The 8005-nt window shown below is 41.2% G+C and overlaps 1 protein-coding gene and 1 long non-coding RNA gene across 2 annotated transcripts in view; one reads left to right on the forward strand and one right to left on the reverse strand.

Moving 5' to 3' along the window:
- The window catches only part of TRDN (triadin), a 209809-nt gene that overhangs the window by 106364 nt on the left and 95440 nt on the right, over window positions 1–8005 (forward strand). The window lies entirely within an intron of this gene.
- The window catches only part of LOC109299544, a 10193-nt gene continuing 5153 nt past the window's right edge, over window positions 2966–8005 (reverse strand). Inside the window, exon 2 of the long non-coding RNA XR_002097910.1 lies at window positions 2966–3309. This is a non-coding gene — a long non-coding RNA (uncharacterized LOC109299544). The remainder of the gene's footprint in view (window positions 3310–8005) is intronic.

Here is an 8005-nt window from a genome sequence, read left to right on the forward strand (position 1 = left end):
AGTCCCACATGGCCGGGGCTGCACTGTGCTGCTGGGGGGCTCTGCGGTCCGTTGTGGGCTACGAGCACTGGGATGGCCACTGACGCTCCTGCGGCTGCTGTGGGGTGGGAGGGTGTTCTGTGGGGAGGGGGGGACGGCAGGGGACCCATTCCTTTGTAGCAATCCCCCCCACTCCTATGCACATAATCCCTGACACCCCCACAGTCCCTCTATCCCCACATCCCCAGTCTGAACATGCCCTAGGTGTCATTAGAGATAGCAGTATCTTTCCAGCCTTATGGCTTCTTCCCCCTACTACTAGGGGTTTCACTTCATTAGCCCCTAAGCCTTGTGAGGCAGGCGGGTATCTTTCTTATGCTGGATTTTTGAGAAGCCACCAAAATAGATGGCTATCATGTGAAGCAAATGCTCTGAGAACGCCTGCATGATCAGGAAAGCCTAGTTTCTCTTTCTTGATTGAGACGAGTTGTGGGGATACATGGAAATAGCACACGAGACATTGAGGTCTGTGAACACTTGCAGGTAAAGGTTGGATCAATTGAGTAATCCACACAATTTGCACGTCCTGCCATGCCACATGTGGGATTACATGGTAGATCCAACTGCCACACACTACCAGGACAGAGAGTCCCTGCAACTGATAGAGCTCCCAGTCCAGCTGCATTTCATGAGCAGCTGAGACTGTGAGTCCTGCAACTCACATGAGGTGCAGCTGAGGCCAAGAGCCCATCAGGTTCAGGAGTCTCTCAGTACTGGATGCATGTGACGTTCAGCCAGTATTGGGAATCCCGTGTGGACTGGCGTTTTAATGCATGACCAAGTCATGGGGATCACAGCAGCCATGATCCCCAAGGCTTGGGGCTGTCATGCTGGGCACAGTGCACCCCTGATGCTGGGAGCCTTGTCAGCTGATTGGGACTCTTAGCTGCAGGGGAGACCCTGCTACATGTGCAAATTAAAGCTGGATAGCAACCAGGTATAGAGTTAATACACATTTTCAAGGTCTAACTCTATAGCTGCTTGGTGCTTTTTATTGTGCGCTAGCTACTTTGCACAGGTAGCTGGTCTTAATGTAAGTGCGCTATTAACCAGTTAATCGTGAGATACCTGCAACATGTAGATGGGGACTGAGGAAAACATAATGTACAAGAGGGAAGTAGGTAGTGAGCTTAGGTGTTTCCAGAGTTAGGCAGCAATTGAACAAGATTTCTCCCCCTTCCAATTTTGAATTTAAGCATCTTATGGGATCTTATTTCACTGGAGAATTCCTTCAAGAAGGATTAAGAAATAGTCCACTAAAGCCACTCTGTTTCAGCATGAGTGTACCCACACAGAGATGTTATAAGCTTAACAAATACATTTTACCATCCTAGTTCTATTTTCTTTATCTTAACTTTCCTGAGTGTTTCTGTGTACACAAGCCCTTACTTAACTGGAAGAAGCATTCTCTTCTTCATGTGTCTTATACTATCTTTATACAAAGCAACAGACTAAGACTTACTCAGCTGGGAACTATTTTTACTTTCCTTAAGTATGGAATTAATGTCTCTTTAATAGCTCTCTTCTTTTTGCACTTACTTTTTTTGGAGAGAGAAATGTTACCCAACACTCTCTCAAGTGTTCTAACTGAGCAAACTAAATTTGACTCCCCTGTGCTTTTTTTAAAAAATGGTGAAGATTAACTATAAACTATACACTTTGGTTTGAGAAAAATCTTGTACATATGACCCACACAGCTGTTTTTCTCATAGGTGAAGTGAATAATAGTCTTTTAATAAATTAAATGAATTGGTATAGTAGATTGTTAAGGTGCCCAAACACTTGTCATTATAGGGCTTTTCTTTCAATTTCTTGTAACTACCACATTTTAATCATTCAGGTTGACATGTCCATATGCCTCTACATTTTTCCTTCAAAGTTACATCCAAAATTGTTCTGCATTTTCCAAAATCAGTGTTAGCAAGAATACATTCTGACTTCCTTTTCTCAGTAGTCTTGGAATCCTCCATGGTTTGGACCTAAAACCTTGAAATTTGGCAAAGATGAAGTTAAAGAGCTTTTTGCTGTTCCCAGGGAAATCCACATAGATTTCGTCAAGCCATGGGAAATCACAGTTTACACAAATGCTGTAAAAAGTAGTACTGCTCTTGTTCCTGAAGTTTCTGAATATGTTGTGTATTGGATGAGTCAGGAATCCTGTCAAAGAGGTGGTCTTAAAATTAAAGGCTTCTTCATGATACATACACATCAGGGTGCTGAATTAAAACTTCATAGGCAGCCTTATTCTTGGAATTCCTTAGCTTCTGAGTTTTTTACTTTGCAAAGTTAATTTAGAAATTTTTCCACCAGAAACTTTTAACAGAAGCAGGCAGCCAACAATTTTCCCAACTTGCCGCAGTCTCATAGTTCATTGGTGGGCTGTGCTACTAGGCCAGGCATTCCAGCCCCCCAGCTCCTAATCCACTACTTCCCTGGTGGTAGTGTTTAAAAATAGGTGTTTCAATTTGATTTCAATGTATTGTAGAAATTACCCTGAATTATACATTTCATTTCTGGTTTGGTGCCTTGGGTGAGCTGCAGTGTTCAGATCAAGATTTCTGATTTCTAAATCCTAAATATATGTAGTATGACATACAGTAATGACATAAAAGGGATGTTAAGACTAAATAATGAACCACTCAGATGCCAGGTAGTGTCAGCTTTAAGGCTACCTGCGCAGCCTAAATTCAGCAACCTGATGATATCATCTTAAATGACATGACTGTATGACATTTTAGAGTCAGGATCCCTGTCTCAACCATATTGGGGTTGCTCAGGTAAACTTAACCCAGGCATTTTCTAATTTCTGAGTGTTTGACTTCATAACTTTCTCTACCAGTGTCACCTATAACAATCCAGAACAGTCACTAATGAGAACAGAATGCTGCTATTACATTTACATATATGGTAGGACTTTTATTTTTTAATCCTGATTGACCTAAAGAAGTTTATAAATTAAGCTGAGCAATAGGATGCACAAGAAAGAAGGAAGAGACATTTCAGCTGAGTTAACTAAATCTACTTCTACAAAAATGCCACAGGGAATTTTAAAAGTGAGAAAGAAAGAACAAAGGTTGTTAGAGTGCTTGGCATTGCTCAAAACAAGGGTGATAGCAGGAGCCATTAGCCTCAGCCTGTACAAAGCTTCCAGGGACCTCCTTTTCTGGCTGTTCCTTGCCTCTTCTGCTTCCCACTACCTGAATAAGATGAGGCAGGGTTCTTGAAGACTAGACCTCTTGTCCATTCCCAGAAAGCCATCTCCCCATTGTACTGAATGAGACAGTGAAAAAATAGAGTATGTTAACATTACAAATGTTGTCAAAATGCAGAAACACAAGGTACCTGAATTAATGTGACACAGACAACTGTATTTCTGGCATTCCCTAACTTTGGAATACTACCCTGTACAATATGAACATTACCCTATTGTAGTTTTTTGTAGATTTTGTATATAACAAAACACTGCTTTTGTCTCCCAGTAGCAAAACTGCATTGCTATGCACAGCTAGACAGAACATGCTTATAGGACCTGTTTCCCTTTCCCCATCCCACCAAGCCATCTTTTCCTCTCTGTTGTCTATACTGTATTAGCAGTGGGTCTTGGGCATGTCCTGCACACCCAATCTGCCAACACACTCCAGACTAGCAATTTGGCCTTGAGGCTATTCCAGACTTGCCCCAGTGCCTGCTCTGAAGCCCTTGGTTTCCAACAGGTCGGAGAGCAGGCACTGAACATGAGTCTGGAGGATGCTCACAGATGAACTTCTAGCTTTGGAGCACATCAGCAAAATCAGATGAGTAGAACATGAATGGGACATGACAGCCCTATCCTTCCAGGGATCTACCACTGACATGGTATAGATGAGGTCTGGCAAAGGATTCAAGCTTGGTAAAGGGGGTGAGAATGCTCTAGTAATGTACACTTGCTAACAGCAATAAATGTGAAACATATTGATCTATGACACTGAGCTACAAAACCTGAGACCTTCTATGTGGTAGGTCCTCTGGGATACCATCCCAAATTGAGTGTTGACAGATTCCTGAAAAAAGTGTTGATTTATGAAAAAGTCTTGTTTATATTTATTCAGTTGAAGCCTCAGTGGTCTTTGGTGGCCTGACTTCCATACTGTGATTCAGCACACAGAAATGCCCAGTCATCAGACCCTTGGAAAGTGAACACTTCAATTATGGCAACACCTGTCCTTCTCAGATAAGCTTGTCTCTGAAAGCCATAGCTCTGACCATGTCCATATTAAGTAGTGGACAACACGAGGATCTGACATTAGCATATTCTGAAGCAACTATGCTAGCAACACACAGGATAGGACTCTCAGACCAAACCAGGGGACTCTGTCAGCCTATTGCTAGTCAGAGAAAAATATTTTATGCTTATGCCAACCTGGTGTCTGCTTATCCACATTCCAGGCTGTGCGCCCAGCTGCATTAAACTACTTTTATCTTCATGAAGGAGCCAACTGATCTACCCTCCATGTGTTTACCTTGTGGTCCACGGAAGCAAAAGTAGTTTTCATATGCACCAAAGCCCTTTTATACCATTCCAAACATTCAACAGGATCTTACATTATACTTTCATTCACTTTTAAGGTCCCTTTACACATTATTCAGCAAGTCTTTCACAGTTCATTTGGCTCTTTGATGCCAAAAGCATGAAATAGAGTGGTGCTCTAGGGAAATGCATTGAAAAGGCAGCTTGAAGGAAAAATTGTCTCCCACGTATGTGTTTGACGTGCCTTCTAGCCAAGGAAACACATGAACTCTGCTGTTACCATGCTGCTCCGCATTGTTTACATATTCTTTTTGACATAAGCTGTGGCTGCACAACCTAGCTCAGATAACAACTGCACAACAGTGTGGTGTGTTATATAGATGTGCTAGCTTGGAACTCAGAAGCAGCATAGCTGTGGTAGTAGAGTGCTTCCCCAGGGTTAATAAACCCCTGTTTGTCAGCTCTTCTCAGCAGGGCTAATTAGCTAGGACAAAGCTCTCTGTACTCTTTCTGGTACCTAAGCTAGGTCATTCAGAGCTTATTCATGTATAACTTCACGTCCCACAATGTACTGTGTAGACATGCCCATAGATTACAAGGAATGTCATCAGATATAACACACTTTGTTCATCAACCAGGGTGGATAACGATTCAGAAACCTGTCATTTTTAGAATTATACAGACTTTCTTTAATAAGCTAGCTGCATAGTTGTCTGAAATGTTTCTCAGCTTCCTTGTTCTTGATGTTTTTTATATGGAATCAATAGGCAAGAATATGTAATCTTGTTAGTGTTTCATCCTCCTTACCCCAGCAAAAATACTAATATCCTAAGCTTTAGAGGGTGTGGAGGTCAGCATTATTCAGCATTTTAAAATTATAAATCTGAATCCCCAGTCCTTCCACACTGTTCCTAGCCTATTCATTTTAACATAAATTAAGTGTCCAAATTATTTTAGGTGGCTTTGAAATACATTCAGCCTAAACTTCTTCCCACTGAACAACTAAATAATATAAAAAACTCCTTGCTGCTGATCCTGAAAAAATGAAATTATGCACCATTTGCAATTAAACTTTTATTTAATAAAATGTGAACCAATTCATGATTTAATTGAGGAAATATTTAACCAATAAAAATATTAGTTATTTGCACCTTCGCTTAGCACCTCTGATGTAAATTTGTCAAAAGATTTAGGAGTATGGCAGTGCAGAAGTGTTACTGTATTTCTGACAACTGCCAGTCATTCACTTGTCATAACTGTGTTTCAGTTTTTGCCAGAAAATTGAAGGGCGGGGAGTGGGGAGAGGAGGGGAAGTAATGTCTTTCCCTTTTTTTATGTAGCTACAAAGCACTATTTAAATTGGTCTCTGGTGGTGATAGTGGGTTTTTTCTCCCCATCTCATTTTTTTGGAAGTGGGGTACGGTGACCTCCAAAAACATAAGTTAGCAGCTGAAGTCTGCCTGCTAAAGGTAGGACGTAGCTGGCTGTGTTTTAAACAGCTGTTCTTCCTGATGTTATGCTCTTATTAAAATAGATGCATCACTGCTAATCCATCTTGTGGCTGAAGTCACTTCCAAAAATAAAAATAGCTTTGGAGGCAATGTGTGAGCCATTTTTTGTTAAGAATAGAAAGTGTCAAGGGTGGAAAATAATTATCCATGTTGGAATATGAGAGGAGAGTGCTTATGTAATGGGACAAAAACAGGTCCTGCAAGTTAGGTTGGAACTGCTGAATAATCAGTTACAAAGCAGAAATACAGGCCAAATTTTTTTCATAAATATAGGAAGTCTCATTCATGAAAAAATAGCTTGTATTTCTCCCATACATGGAGTTAAAGAGTTAAATTTAAAAACATGACTGGTAAATATAATTTGAAATTTGCAGCAGGAATCTATTATTCCATCATACAATTATTTTCTCTTCAATATTTAGGGATTTTTTTAGAGTATGCAATATGTAGAGATGACTAAATTATTTTTATTATTTATAGTAATTCACAAAGGTAAACCTGAAAAACAAGAGATTTGGGTGGAACGGAAAGAACAACCAAAAGGTAGGTGTCTGGTGTTTGGCATTTTTCTCTTGCCCTTGATTTAAATTAGCTTGATCTACTGACCTCCAGGGCATGCTGCAAAACCCAATTATTTTCATGGAAAAAAGGAGGAGGTTGGTAGGAAGGAGAGTGAAGATTTAAAAGGAACATTGGATCTATCAGCTCTTCTTATGGTTACGTGTGCAAGAACTAAGATTATTCTCAGGGGTTAATGATTTTTTTTTTACTTTATTTTTAATTTATGTAAAAGATGCCTAGAGTATCTTTTGCCTCGAGCAATTGATAGGTGCCTTTTTATTTTTGCTGTATAAATCCAAAGGCTAGATTGTGCCTCAGGGCACAATCTTGAATAAGAAGAAATGAGCAAATTGTAGCACTCAGGGAGCAGTCTCTAGAGACACTGTGCTTCAGAGACAAGAATTGAAAAATTCCCTCTCTGCTTCATCTTGCACTGGGGGAGGTAGTAATTTGACGTTGGCCTATGCTAACAGCAAAGTATGATACTCCCGTGGCTTGCTGATGTGCAAGGGTTAGGAGTAAAAGTTCTGTAACTCTACAGTCATTACTCAGTGGGAAATAAGGTAGTGCTGTGTGCCTAGATACAGTGTTTAGGTTGGAGCTTTTTATTTTATTTTATTTTATTTTATATTTTACCAATTGGGGGTGTGTGGAAAATATCTGAAATAAACTCATTTGCAGGACACAGTAATGTCAATGAAACTATTGTTGAAACATACTTCCTTGACTAGAATAAAAAATGTGGTTAAACCCAACCCAGAAAAGCACATACCCCACTGGTTCTGGTACTTACCTGGGACAATTTAAGTCCTTTTGATTCAGACCAAGGACTGAAACCTAGGTTGGAGACCCATCTCAGATGGGTCTCTAAGAGCCTTGCTACACAGTAATTTTGGGTGGTTTCTGGAGCTCTTAACCCCTGGATTGTCCACACATGAACACAGGAAACTTGTTCTAAGCACTTGTTAGATGGCTCAAAGTTATACCACTGCAGGGCAGGATTATGTCTGATCTATGTGACCCAGCTCATGCTACACTAAGATAATGACCTTAGTGTAAATACCTCTCACCCCAGCTGGCCCAGATAGGGCCCACTACACCCTGCTGCTCTCCCCAAAACCTCAGATCCCCGTTCACTGCTCCCTCCCCCAACCCTGCTTACTTCTGGCTGCCCATGCTTTCTGTCTCGGGGAGGAGGCAGGGAAGGGTTAACCTGTCTGCCTGGGTACCATTGCCACTACTACTGCTCTCTGGACCAGGCCTCAGCCTGGAAAAGAGCAGCAGCCCAGCAGCAGTGGCAGTAGGGGCTGGGCTGGTAGGTTAACCCCTCCCTGCCTACTCCCCCTAGACGGACACCACAGGTAAGAGGGAGTCCCAAAGTGCAGGT

The sequence above is a fragment of the Gavialis gangeticus genome, unplaced genomic scaffold (genome assembly GCF_001723915.1).
Source record: "Gavialis gangeticus isolate Ggan-Ray unplaced genomic scaffold, GavGan_comp1, whole genome shotgun sequence".
Lineage (NCBI taxonomy): Eukaryota > Metazoa > Chordata > Crocodylia > Gavialidae > Gavialis > Gavialis gangeticus.